Source organism: Chlamydotis macqueenii, chromosome 12 (assembly GCF_036417535.1).
Source record: "Chlamydotis macqueenii isolate bChlMac1 chromosome 12, bChlMac1.mat, whole genome shotgun sequence".
Lineage (NCBI taxonomy): Eukaryota > Metazoa > Chordata > Aves > Otidiformes > Otididae > Chlamydotis > Chlamydotis macqueenii.
The window spans coordinates 5,427,991-5,442,845 of NC_141567.1; the positions used below are offsets into that span (position 1 = coordinate 5,427,991).

The following is a 14,855-nucleotide window of genomic DNA, read 5'->3' on the forward strand; positions in this document are numbered from 1 at the left end:
GGGATAGGCTCAGCCTAATTAACAGTTTTCCATGGCTGAAGCGATTTTTAAGAATCCCAGTGGATTAGCCCAATATGTTCAGGTGTGAGGCTACGAGGGCCTATAACTCCTTTCACTATAATCTTATAACCTCCTTACCTAATTCCTTAGATTGCAGATAGGAAGAGTCTGACCCTGGAGGTCGGCAAGAGCTGGGTTTCATTAACCCTTCCCTCCCCGGTGCTGCTCCCAGGTTCACGGGTATTTGTGAGACAATTCATTCCCTTTACACCATTTCAGAGGTGTGGTGGTTTTTTTTCTTCCCCCACCCCCCAAACGTGGAGGAAATGAAACATTCTAGAAACGGCAGATACTGCAAAAAGCAAAAACAATCTCCATTTTTAGGACCAGCACCAATCTCTTGAGCTTCTTGTCCATAGCAAAGCTGTAATCTTTAAAGAAAAGAAAAGAAAAAAATAATCTAGAGAAGCTTCTCAGACTGTATTTGCCTGGTAACACACCTGGGTTATGTTTTAATGGGTAGTTACATTGTATTGATTCAGGGCACATCATTGATGTTGAAAGTTAATAACTCTCAAATTATATCTATCTGCCTACGTACATAATTGCATACACAGTATAACAGTAAGAATTTGCATTTTGCAGCACATTCTTTGTTCTTAAATCTTTTAACACACTGAATTGTTCCTTTGAAGAAAATGCTATTGAACCACATGTTTAAGGAAAAGATGCTTCTAAATTCTATGTTTAAGCCAGGAGATTGTTGAGTGAAATACAGGTTTATTTCTGTTTCACGCAAACCTTGCCATACGTCAATCCTAACCTATACATCCGAACTGCTTTTTTTTTTTTTTTTTTTTTTTTCTCCCAGTCAGAAGGCAGAAATATGTGAACCGCTGAGAGAGGTGGGTACTTTTTGGTAAGTATGTTTAGATATGATCTTCAGATACATTTATTGTACTTTCAAATTCTTCGGATACTAATTGAGCTAGCAAACAATATCCCAGCTGAATGTCTCAGCTCCTTCTTGATTTAACAAGCTCTTGATATAGAATTATATTGTAGCCATCCTCCTACTAAACAATATAGCTGAAGAGTCAGCAAAAAATAAAAAAAAACCGTTAAAACCAAATTATAATTGCTGCCTTATATCTGACTCCTCTTCCTTTCTGCAGTCCTAATGAACTCTTTAAAGTTTTTTTTTTTTTTATTTCTGAGTGACAGATCAAAAATAATTAGCAGAATCAGAAGCAGCCGGAAAGCTTGAAATAATGTGTCTGAATATTTCATATTGCTACTTCTAATACTAGCCCAGCAGTTGTAAAAAGGAATCATTCCCTATTTATTCTGTGGCAGTTTATAAACACAGAAAGATAGATCTCCCTTTTTCCCAGGGCCTGCCTCAGAGATGACAGAAATAGGGACTGAACTATCAGGGGAAAAAAAATGAATAAAATAAAATAAAAATAAAACCCTGGACAGGAATAGAGCAGACAGACATTTAACTGCATCTGAACAATATTATGAACCGCATTAGGGGATGGTAAAAAAATTAAATAGATCGCATATTTATAACCTCATAATTAAAATACATTCTTATCTCTCTTCTCTGAAAGGCTGCAGCTTTCTTGGAAATATTTTGAGTGCATATTTTAAACTCCGTGTCCCGAATTGAATTAAGATGAGCTGTTTTACCCAAGAGTAAAATACTTGTTTGCAATTTAAGGTTTAAGTTTCAACTGCCTATTGATCGCCGTATCATTTTCTTTATATTTTACCTCCTTACATTTGGAGGCTTTATTTAAAATGGTGTTAAAGGTATATCAAATTCTAATTCCTGTTTGTAAGAAATTAGTCAATATTATCCAAAAGTATCCCGTGTTTGACTGAGTAAATTGGATGAGAATTTTTCACACTCAAAGGGTTAAAGCTAAACTGAAAACTTTAAAGCAAAGAGATACCAGTAAACAGTGAAAAATGGCACGTCTGCTCTCTCTCGACAAGCTTGCATTATATCACATGCAGGGAAGCACAAATTTTTGAATCTGAGACCAGTTTCAGTTTTTAATAGGAAATAATTACATGGAACTTCATTTCCAGAGAGAATGTCCCTTCCAGCTACAGTGTTTTGCTTTGATCTAAGTATTAACTGGTAATAAAATAACCATATTTTGGATCCTAAGCTTATTGATGCTTAAAGGAGTGTTATGCTTTCAATCAAATTCTAACTTTAGATTATCCAAAGATATTAATCCTTCTTTTGTCAGAAACCAATTTGCTCTTTTGGTCCTGCAGCTACTCACATGTGTTTTCGTATACGCTGTTATTTTATAGTAGAATTTGCACTATCGAGAAGCAACATTTTTAGATGGAGCGAGGTCTCGTTCCAGCCGGGCAATTTGGGCTGTTTCTCATGCAGCTCCCCAGTCCAGCCCTTCTTTACACTTGTTGTACACCACCACCATTGCTCGGCTCTGAGGGCGACTACCACGAACCTCTTCGCTGCTGTATTTTGTTTTAAATCCTCAGAATTTTTTTTTTTTTTTTAAACCTGGAGAATCAATCATTTGGACCCATCCTGAACAATTAACCTCCCTTTTCTGTTGCAGCCCCAAGTGCAGTTCTTCATAAAGCCATGAAAAGGACATCCCAGACAGCAGGACCCGAGCCTAGGCTTGTCACAGAGTATAAAAGGAGAAAGAAGGGGAGTTTTTATCTCTTTGCCCCGCCAATTCTTAATAGTTCTAAGTTTCAGTGTGACAATAAACCAGTTTTGATAACACAGCTCGTGGGTTTCTCTGCCACATAAAGTTTTCTTAATAATAAGAAAGAAGAAACTTTATCCCTGCTAAATTAAAATAGGGCAGATGTTGGATATGGTTCATATTAGCCAGCCTTTCGCCCCTTTGCCCCTGGCACTAAAGTTCTGACTTTTTTTTTTTCCTACTATGTCTGTTTCTAACTGAAAGGTATTACTCCTGCCCTGCCTCTCTTCTTCTATTTATTTTTTCAGCCTCTAAAATTAAACCTATTCATTTAGGTACACGCACTCTATTTCAGATCACTAGACCTGGCCAGAGAGAGGAAACGTTTTCCAAAAAGTGATGCACCACTGACCTTAAAAGAAAACACGAGGCAGGGAAAGCTGTTCTTAAAAGGTTTATTTCCAGAGAATTTTGCAGCTCTGTTGACATTATAGGGATAATGGCTGTATTGCAATGGGCTTTCAAGGCCCAAGAGGTTTATGTTTTCTTTTGACCATAAGTATAATAAAATTTTAAAGGTGCACAAAGTCTCATTGCTTTAGATATTTAAAACTAGATTGAAAAAACTCTTGGGAAACATACATTATAGTGGACAGCCCTGCTGAGAAAGCAGGGGATAGACAAAAAAAATACCCCGAACCCAAACCCAAATAAAACCCCTCAGATTTTTTTTTCCATGCTAGCTCTATGAAAATCCTGGCTATTAAACTCCCAAGGGTAGCGCAGCTCTTTTCTCCAGGGCTGTGAAGATGGAATTTATTGTCCATTTGGAATGATCAAGTTTAGGCTAATAAAAGGCCCTCTGTAAGCAGAAATGCCCAAGTTGATGTTTGGCCAGGTTTCCAATGGTAGAGTTTATATAGGATGGGGCTCTGAGCTGTTTGAAATTACTCATATCTCAGCAGCCGAAGACGATTTGACGTACAGGAGTAAACCTTCGTAGGCAACGGCTGAGGGTTAATCAGCGTTGCTTTCTGAACCGGACGGTTGAAAGCAGGAAAAAGTGAAAGCTGCTCTCTGTAGCCCTTCCCTTTGCTAAGGTGCTGCTAACTTTTACGATTTCTTTTTTTTTTTTTCCCTCTTCCTCTTTTACTATCTGTCTTTGTGCCTGAGGGCCAGTGAAAGAACACTGCAGATTCTAGATTGCTTTCAGAGTTTCCCTTTGCTGATGATGGATTACCATGTCAATTTAAACGGCATAGGATTAATTTGTTTCAATGATTTCTCTTTAGGCTGAATGCCAGTCTTTTTTTTTCTATCTCTCTCCTTGCTCTTAATAATAATAATAATAATAATAATAATAATAATAATAATAATAATAATAATAATAATAATAATAATAATAATAATTCCTTAAAAACACTGAACACTGTGGATATACCGCATTAAAAAGACAATAATAGAAACAGACAAGTTAGGTGTAATGTTGCAAAACAGTTATAGGTTTGAGTGTTTTTATCTCATGCTAAGGGGCTGAAGCATACAGTCAGTCACATTAAAATGAAATTGGATCCAACGTTTATTCAATAAATACTTGTCTTGTAGGTAATCCAGAGCAGAGTGCTTTTGACACATAAGGACTTAATTTGCCTTGGATAACAAGTTATTAATATGGCACATTTAAACTTGCCACCTACAATAAGGTCATTTAGATCTATAATATGACTCGCAAGAGAACTTCATAAAGCCAGAAGGAAAGTCCCAAACCGCCTCTTAGTTGCGGAGCAGAGGCAGGGCTTGTGGTTTGCTCTTCACAGAGGGAAGTTCAGAGCGAGTTGGAGCCACCCAAACCCAACCGGTGCGCATCTGCTCTCCTTTGAAAAGGAAACGTAAATGGAGTGAGGAAGGAAAAAAAAAAAGAACCCAAACACACGTTTTTGAACAAGTAAGCTTTAAAGCTGTGCTGTGTCTGCTAGTAAACTCATCGCAGCTTTGAAAGCAAAAAACCAACATTTGGTTCCGAGTGGAAATTCGCCCGCATTTGCACCCTACCTCTTCCACGTATGTTGCAACTGACTTGCTTTTAATAATAAGCGAGGAAGTTGGAACATAATCCACCCATAAATGTTATTGCTGTAATTTGACTGCGCTGTGTTTGTTCATGCATTAGCCGTAGATGCGAAGAGAAGTGGGGATGTATGGTGGTGATCCCCGGGCAGCCTGAACAAACAGAGGTGTTTTGGTGCATATTGGATTTCAACCTCCAAATACTCTGCAATTGTTTTAAAATTGGGAAAGCTGGAGGTGAGGTGTTTAGTTTTAGACCTGTCCTAACTGAACGATGCCTGCAAGAACTGCTTCAGGAGAGGAATATTGTGGGCATGGAACACAGGACGTGTTTTGTGGCTGGCAATTCGGTCTCCACACTGGATGTGTGAGCTTTATTATCCTGCTTTTATGTATTAAGCTCTTGGTTGCTCCTGCCCTGTCTCTTTAAGTAACTAAATCTCATTTTTAAGCTCTTCCTGGGAAAAGGATGTTACACATGAGTAGAAAAATGCAGGCAAGAAAGGCTAATTGAATGAAAAGAGAGAATTAGGTTAAAAATAGAGTACAATCTAGTATCACATTTTCACTGGTGTAACCTGAAATGAAGGTGTCTCCGAGTCCCTAGTGATGCCAGAGTGTTTAGATGTTGGGCACAGATGGAGACACCTATTGAAATGTGTCTGAAGAAGATTAATAGGACTTGTCAGTGTTGGGAAAGCACTGCTTTGCTGTAAATTTCTACTAGCACAAGATGAATTACCGATGAATGCTCAGTTATCAACCCCATCACTATCATTGGACACTAAATCAAATTGAGCAGTTATCTACAATCAGAAAATTTCTTTTAAAAATAGGCATACACCTTTAGGCTTAAGCTCTTTAATAAGACAATATCCTCTATGGTACGTGTGTGTTCACGAAGGGATATGATTTAAAGTTTCTATACAAAAAGCTTCTGTTCGGAAACGAACTCCAACTTTAGCGTGCAATCAGGGTTGTCAAACAATAGAAGATATTCAGAAGATACCGGTTATACAATATAATGTTCTGCTGGGGGCCTGATCCAAAACGGATTTTCATGCATGTCATTAGCTTTTGGATCCGTCCTTATTTGTGAGAGGGTTTTTTCATCACACTCTCCTTATTTTTGGTGATGATAAAAAAAAAACCTTCTCTCTACTTTAAAGACTGAGCATCCCAAATAATATATTAATGCAACCTAGCCGCCAAGACGCAGGATATATGTATATTAATAATGCCACCCCTCAACGTATTTAGGAAATTACAGCTTAATATAATGAAATATGTGATGAAAGAATCAATGAATATTTAAAACCAAAAATATTTCCTTCTCTCCTGTATAAAAGGGGCAACTGTTACAAGAAAAACTATCACAAGCGTAACTTTCACAAGCATTTACCAGTGTGTTAGATGTATTCAGCATGTAATGCTGAGGATGACAACGATATTAAATAAGCATTGTATATTTTTAGTTTCTAGGATTTCTTTCCCTCTCACCCAGGCATTGTACTACTTTATCCGAGGAGATTTATCGTGGCATGTTTTCCAGAGTCAATTTTTCCCTTTTATTATAGACAAGGGCAGTCATTTATGTTTAGGGAGGGAGACAGGTACAGTGCCTTTATCTGATCTGTGTCCCCAGCCACAGCCACCTTCTGAATCGATGGCAAAGTCCCCCTCCGGAGGATCGGGCCCAATCTGGGCTACTTCTCAGCCAAGGAATGCATCTTTCCCTTCACCTCCACATAGCTTACCTGTGATGTATGCTACTTTTTGAGGAGGGAATAATTTGCTGTTTTACCACAAAGCACGGCTTCAAAGCCTTTGTGTGTTTCTCCTCTCCAACGAAAGCTTATTATTTACCACCATAAAAATTTATCCGGGTAAGGCATAGTAGCAGTTATTGTCTTCATTTTCACATCCTAATTTTCACGCCGCGAACGCCCTGCATTAGGGCCAGATTCTCACTCAGATGGAAGTTATTAACTTCAAGCAGAACGGAGCTGATTTCAGCCAGCCACAGCCTGTGCCCCTCTAACACAGTCGCTTTACAGCATCCCCTTGTTTATTTTTTTCTTTGCAGGGCATGATTCTTTAAACGTGTTTGTTTTACACAGAGCAGCGGTTGATCCCTAACTCTTTTTTTTCCCCCCACAAACATGTAAAGAGAATATTAATAGGGAATATTAACAGAGCTGAGTGCAGCACGATGCTAGGTAGATTGTGGTAGCCGAGAAACATGAACTAGTGAACATAATCCATAAACTCCATTTGGTTACTATAATACTCCAATCTGTATTTATTACAACCCCACTCTGATGCTTATACAACTGCAATTGCTGGATTTATACACTCTAATGGTTTCACAATAGGAAAAACCTGTGTTCTTTATCTTTCTTTTCCTGTCCCAAATAACCCCTTCTACATATACTTCAGGCTTCTCTGGACCTTGTCTGGGTTTAATCACAGGCTGTGGGACAAAATGTGCATTATTAAGAAATATAAATATTTTCAGAAGCAATCAAAGGGTTGAAAGATTGATTCGGCATGTAGATTGGATTTAATTCGAAGCAGCTTTGTTCTAATGAGGACTACTGGGATACAAAGACAGCAGCCGCTTATGGCCACCAGTTGGGAACCTCGACTCGCTGCAGCAACCTGTCAAGAATTTCAAGAAACTGCTAAGTATTAAAGAGCAAAGTGGCGGGGAAGCCGGTGGTCTATTGTTTTCGGCCTCCTTCTGAGGCTGGATTAGGATTTCCTAGTCTCTGTTTTAACGAAAGGACAATTAAGGTTCATTTCTTGCTGCCCATGGGGCCGCATCCCGCAGTCCCTCACCTGGGGGAACCCCTATGGACTTTACGGGGGGCTTTGCCGAAGGGAAAGGTGGCAAAACTTGGCCGAGCCCCAGGTCTAGCAAATTCAAGAGCTCTGTATCAATTTGTTCTGCTTCCAGACCCGGTGCGGTTGCTTTCACAGCGACTTTTTCTGTTAGATTTTGCTGCAGGACCTTTTTCTGTGTATGGAGGTATCTTTCTCTACGGAGAAATACAGCTCTATGTTGGCTTGGAAGCTTTTCTCCTGGTTGGGTGACCCAGCAGAACTGCTGGACCCATCCTGCTTTCCCGAGGAAAAGCTGCAATGTCCAACAAAACATCCTTGAGATGATGCTGAACAAAACGAGACGCTTGATAGCTTCCCCCTCAGATTTAAAAAAAACCCAACAGTAAAATTTCAGTGTACGCTGTGGGGGATGTCACCTCACAGGTACTCGGGGAACACAGGACCCTGGCAGCTTTCCTAAACGTCGAGCGTACAGTCGGCATCGCGGACTATACAGGATCAAACACCGGCTCGTTTCTCTTTTCCCTTCGCCCCCCCTCCTTGCCTACTTTTGTCCATAAAAGCAATAGAAAGAGAGAAAGCTTGAATTTTCTGAACTGTTTCACCCATCCACAGCTGGAATTCCAAAGTGAAATGAAAATGCCTTTAAAATCAACCCTACATGGGAGCCTGAGAGAACAAGTTTTCCTTTGTTGTAGGGTATAGTATTATTTGCTGTAGGTTTTTGATATACATTCTAAATTAGGCCTGCAAAGGAATGCTTCATCTTTAATTCATCACTCTCAGCTGAAAGAGATTAGCAATGTCTAGCACGCACCCTTCGTATGGTGCTGACCTCATCAAGTATGGCCTGAAATTAATTAGCCTCATTCATTCCAAATGGAAAAGGATAATGGAGCTGCATTTTAGAGATGACCATCACAAATTGTATGCAGCATATTTAAAATCCGCCCCCCCCCGCTTGCTCCCCTCCCCATTTAAAAAAACTATGTAGATTAAAATTCTTTCCAGAACTTGCAATATGTCAGAGTTATCAAGGTATTAGGAGCAGAAACCACTCAGTTTTTATTTGTGGAACTGGGAGCCACATTTTGTGTGTGTGGCTGTAAAAGCAGCAAGCCTGTCTTAATGGCAGAACACCTGGAATTAATTTGATATTTCCAGGTGCTCTGGCAAACCGGGGCATCAAGCGCTCCATGTTTAAACATTTTTCCACCGGCTTGCTTAAATCAACATGAAAGTGGTGTCCCTTTGTCATTCATACATGCAAAGTGCTAGCACAAACTCCAGCTTGGCTTCAGAGTCCTACATCACTCATAATCTAATTAGAAATCAGAGCAGAGCCGAAGCAGCATTCTTTGTGGATTCTTGGGCAGCAAATAGGGATACTTGCCTTTTGTTTCCCCCCTCGATTGCATCGTTCACAAGCTTTCACACCACATCTCTAAAGGTGGTTAGGTGCCTCAAGATGTTGACAGGCATGAAGGACAAGATTATTTAGGTATTTAGGTGCCTAACCCGGGTGGTTTCAAACAGAATTAAGCAACTGGATGTTACTGGGGGGGGGCGAGGGGGGAACAGAAAAAAAAAGAGAAAAAAAGCTTCCAGTGCATATGAAAAGCTCTAATCTGGTGCCCTAAACTCTAGCAAAGGGAATGATGTTTTTCCAGAGTAAAATTGCCTGCAGGGTAAATTTACTGAAGCTTGCTAGTTTTCGCCAAAGTGAGTGGGTACGCAGTTTTGGGCAGCGCAGCCCAGCCTGGTGGCTCAGCCAGCTCTTCCCCGGCCGGGCACGGTGGTGATCTGTGCTCTGGTTGCTTCCCAAGAGACAGAGAAAGTAGTAAAGAATGCAGGATTTCCCACAGGAATTTGGAAGATGCCCATGTCTAAGACAACAGTGAGGATTGGGCCAAAATCCAGATCCAGCCTGGATTCCTCCATCTGAGTAGTCCCGTCTCGACCTGCGGATGCTGATGGATCACAACGACGTGCACCTCTCTCTCCTTACTCCCCAGCACCAGTTCACCAAGAGGGCCTGAGCTAATACTGTGAGTAACAGACATGCTTTTCCTCACACCAAATAATTCATTGTGAAAATTCAGATTTTGAAATGACAAGGTCAGGGTGGCCTGTATCTGCAATGCCAGGGTTTGGGGAACATTCCTGCAGTTCGTACACCCAAAGCTGGATACCCAGGGAAAACGTTTTGTGATATGTGCTGTAATCACCTGAAACCCAGGAAAATGGAGAATTAATTATTTCTTTTTAACACAAACAAATATTTGTCTTCCAAAGACTCAATTCATTAAGACTGCCATTGAATCCAGGGTTGAACCCATTGTTATTAATCCTAAATGAATTCAAGTTTGTCTACCATGAACAAAGCTGCTCACCATCTGATAATCCAAATTTGCTCAGGAAAAAAGAATGAGCAAATGTTCGAAGCAGCAGGTGAAATCATACCACAGTTATTAAGCCTTCTTTCAGGGGAAGCGCAGGATAGATTAAATTGTTATGTTAGGCCGTGTTGTAAGTCCACGTCGATTTTGTTTGAGATCTTATCTTGTCTCAGAACTGTTTCCTCCTAAATTAAACTAAATGCTGAAGACATGAAAAGTATATTGACCCAAAGATTCAAAACTTGGGGCTCAGCAGCCTTCTAATCTTTTGTCCACAGCGTATCAAGTTGTAAAGCTGTGGAATATTAAATAATTATTATTATCTTCAACTTGCCTAAGTTCATTTGTCATGCTGAAACACTGGCGTGTATTTTCCTTGCTATTTTTTTCAGAACAAGACTGCCTGAAAGCTGGTTTCCTTTGCCACTGATCTTACAGACGGTGGTCCTATGCTAATCTTGGGTCTCGTGCACTAACCATGATCTGTAATTCTGTCTGTGGTGCTCTTATTTTCTCTTTTGCAAACACTGCTGTCCAACAAAGAAACAAACAAGAATCTTACAATCAAAACGACCGAATTATGCTGTGCTTCGATCAGCTGTTATCGTGCACAAGCAATTATTGAGGTTCAGAAATACAGGGTAATTCACCTGGGATAAGAAATCAAATTTCAAAATGAGCTGAACAAACATTTTTAGGAATAAGTAAGTTTCTAAATAAACCAGCTTTTAAATTCCACCTTTTCTATATTAGTACTGTAAATCAATATAGTCTGCACTTGGAAATACCAGATGAGTTTGAATTGTCATAATTAAATACCATCCTATTCCTTGCAGCACAGCCACAAGGAATTTTACTCCTGACGCAAGAGTTTTCTCAAGTAGGGACAACTTACTAACTTATTACAGCAATGATTTAAGCTCTGAGTGGTTCCATGGATTTTTAGAGAACAAATCTCTACCAAAACGCACCGCAAAATTCATCCCCGGTGTCAGGGCACAGAAGAGATGGAGTTACAGAAGAAATAATATCATTGAGATGCTTTTTAAATACAAACGTAAGGATGATACATTAAATAATGTGATCTATTCAGCCGGACTTCTAATTATCTACACGTAAACTGCGTGTTCATTCATCACTTCATTCACCTCGGCTGTAATGTTGGTTAGCGGTAGACGTTAACGCTGAGCCCTAGGTCTGAATGGGAAGGAAACCAAGGAGAGTGCAAAGCTGTATGTTAGCTTAGACAAGTAGGATGTCATTGCCAGCCTGAATTTGTTGATGACACCAGGCATTAAGCAAGTAAATCCACTGCCACTGACGCAACAATTCACTTACTTTCAGTAATGACATCCAGGAGGCAACGCAGTGGATTTACAACAGCAAGTACCTAGGTACTCATAATGGCCACTTAGCTGCAACCACAAAATAATGATTCAAAATGGAGGTTCACCTTTCCCCTGAAAAAAAAATATAATTTCTTATTTTACTCTCATGTCAGATATTCAATGGGTTTGTTCTTTTTGGGAATGGGGAAGGATTTTTGTCTGTCAAATATTGAGCACATGGAGTCATTTGTCCAATTTCCATTCTCATCTAGCAAAGACTATGGAGATGTTCAACAAGTACAAAAAGGCACCCAGCTCGCAGTCTGGGGGTTTGTGTGTGAGGTCAGACCTTTCTTTGGGCTGTGATTTGTTCCCATTTGTACCAGACGTCAGTGACCTATTCTGGTTTCTCCTAAATGACTGAACATGGCAGGTCCACACACACACGGTGAGCTCACGTGCTGAAAACAGAAGTGTGTTGAGCAGCCATCATAGTTCTTTGTCCCGGCTAAATTATTTGGCTCCTCTTTTGCAGGATTTTCTTACCATACATCCTAATTCTATCACCCTTTCCCCCTAATAACAACACAAATGAGTACTCCCTAGGTGTAATTACGATAACAGTTCTTTTACTGCAAATACTAGAAGCCTGTAACCTGTAATTCACTTTTGCTGATACCCTTCTATTCTAACACTAGACATGTCATTTTAAAATGTCTAGGACCTGAAAGCTAAATTTATATAGTCATATATCATAGCAATGGAGACCAAGCCTCCTCCTTAGCTCAGCCTTTAAAGCTATGTTGCATCTCTTTGCCAATTGGTGCCTGGTTCACCTATAAATATCATACCCAACACTCCCATAATGGTTCCAATAACAAACAGGAGGAAGAAAGACAGGTATCTATTTGTTTAATTTAAGGTAAGAATCTATGAAAACCCAAGACATACTAGCATGCAATGTCTTCTCTTGCATTTCCCCATGGCAAATTCAGGGGCAATAAGGACATTTATGTCAATCTCCATATCTCTTGTAACACCAGACACTTTTTTTTCTAGAAGTGAGCCATCAGAAGACCATGATTGGAAATTGTGGGGACCAAGCGCACAGAGAGACGGTTGATGCAGGTGGTGCCCTGACCATCTCAGTCATGCCACAAGCTACCAGAGAAACATTGCATGGACTGTTCCTGTCCTGGATCCTCCTCATCAATGCTTTGAGTTGTATGAAGTCCTGAGAACCAAGCCACCATCAGTGCATGACCAGGCATTTGCTCCTCTCGTGGTCTCTACCTGAAGCACAATACAAAGTTTCATCCTCTGCTTCTGCAGGTAGGAGCTCAATCTAATTTACAGATTCAGTGTTACTGATGAGCAAGACAATAATACTAAAACAACCCACGCGAACCTTTGCCCTTTTCTAGAACTGACATTGTTTCATCATCTTCTCTCTATTTTCCGGATGAAGAAGCCAGCACGAGGAGGGCATGCTGGCACACATCCCGCTTGATAGCTGAAAAGAACAAACTGACAAATGTTTTTAATATGTTGCAGCTTATCAACATCCCAGTGAACAAAGGGTGAATGATATTTTCCATTGGTTATTCATAGATGTACATGGATATAATGCCATTTAGTCCAGAGCCTAGACTAAATAAATCACCAGATGAAAGAAAATATTCCTAATGAAAACCTTTATGGAATATATTCCTGCCCCAAATCCCTCCTGGAATAGGCATAGGGATGCTCCCAGAGACCTGGCAGCCCTTCGAAGTGAGCATATGGTCTGCTCAGCTCTCGCCGTACCGCTGCACGGCGAGCAAACACACAGCAATGTCAGAGCAAGCGGGAGGCTGTTTAATAGCGTGAAATTCTATGGCCACTTCAAAACTTCATCAGTACTTCAGAAATGGATTCCCCTTCTCTGCTAGAGCATGCAGGAGAAAACTGGGACAACTTCTTTGTGGGTGAATGGGCTCTGTGGCCACCTCCCATGCTGCTGTGGAAGAGTCCTGGTGTGTCAGAACTTGCACTTTCTGGTGATGCTACATTGCCTCCTTCATTTTTCCGAGATGTCCCCTGATGCAATGTAACTTGTACAGTAATTAGAGTAGAGAGAGGGACCCGAAGGTAAAAATCCCACTGTTAATCAAGGCTGGCGAAGGGCAGAACATTAGCTGCAGTAATTGTATTTCTGAGGGAGTCAACAAAGCCGGGCTCGTCAACGCAAGCAAACAGATCTGGTCCTGCCTCTGCGCTTCTCGCACTGGCAGAACATTGCACTGAAAGCACTGGAGCAGGGATCGGGCCAGGAATGAGCGGCTGACTTGCAAAGCAAATTAATTCCTGCCAAAAAAGTTCAGCTATGCTCAGAAGTATGTAAAGTGTCTGATTTGAGAAGTGTCAAGTAGCATTTGTGACCAATTATCCAAGATGAAGGGGGCAGAGCTATGTTTACATGTACTAATCTTCAGCCAAAGTTTGAAAACTCCAATTCATGGACACGCATCAAATTTCCTTTCCAGGCTTGGCATTTGCCTGTACGCACGCACGCACATTGCTCGGGGTTGACAGGAAAACATGATTACGACTTGCAAATAATACAAATAAAAAAAAAAAAGCGAGGGAAGCTGCCATGCTGCAGCGTGGTAATTAAGCCTATACTGTGATATGCAAAAAAAAAAAAAAAAATCACAGGCCGCTGTATGAGTAAAACAGCTTTATCAGCTGAGCTGAAATATGATGTGTGGCGTGTCTGTATTGTTATTTTTCCACAACCTGTGAAGCCCTGGGAAATGATCTACACAAAAGAATAAGAAGTAAAAGCTGCCTGTGCCATCTTCTGTTTAATTAACACAGGTATACCAATTTAATGCAATTAATCAAGATAATAGGGATTAAACAGTAACTCAGAGTTGACAGCGGCAATGTTATCACTGCTATGGCACAGAAGGGCTGGAAAATGATAGTGGTGACTAGAAACTTTGAGAGCTGGCTGGAGTTTTGGGTGGGTTTCGGGGGTTTATGCAGATCCACTGAAATTTAGGGGCAGCTGATTTTTCATATGGCTGAGTGTTTATCTGCCCCTGCCCTTCCCTTTCCCCTCTTGGACCTTCCAGGGTAAGCCCCAGAGTGGCAACGACTTTTAAAGCGATTCCTCTTTCTTCTAACAGGTTCCTGATGCTAGAGGTCAGACCTTAAAACGAGCAGCACACAGGGCAAGAATGGGCACCGCCGTGAGCTTCTGGCCTTCAGCCCTTCCAGATACAGCTATTTTGGTAACCAGAACAGTCTACGCATGATGGGTGAAGGAACAGAGCCTTCCGGTGAAGGATTTCTCAGCATGTTAATTCTGTCAGTGCTGGTTGCCTGTTTCTATTTAGGACCCTAAATGCAGATTTGCAGAAATCTGCAACTTTCTGTAACTTCATGGCTGCACCTAAAAAACTGAACCTTGGGTATTTCCATGTAGGTCTGGGGAGAACTGCAATCGCACACTGCTGCGAGTA

General features: G+C 40.7%; 1 long non-coding RNA gene across 3 annotated transcripts in view; it reads left to right on the plus strand.

Moving 5' to 3' along the window:
* The window catches only part of LOC147599222 (uncharacterized), a 21,924-nt gene extending 7,299 nt beyond the window's left edge, over positions 1-14,625 (plus strand). For 2 of the 3 annotated variants that reach the window (XR_015259829.1, XR_015259828.1), the window contains 4 exons: positions 872-919; positions 9,485-9,667; positions 12,406-12,678; positions 14,520-14,625. This is a non-coding gene — a long non-coding RNA (uncharacterized LOC147599222). The remainder of the gene's footprint in view (positions 1-871; positions 920-9,484; positions 9,668-12,405; positions 12,679-14,519) is intronic. The other variant, XR_015259830.1, reaches the window with a different exon arrangement.
* Positions 14,626-14,855: the final 230 nt, after the last annotated feature.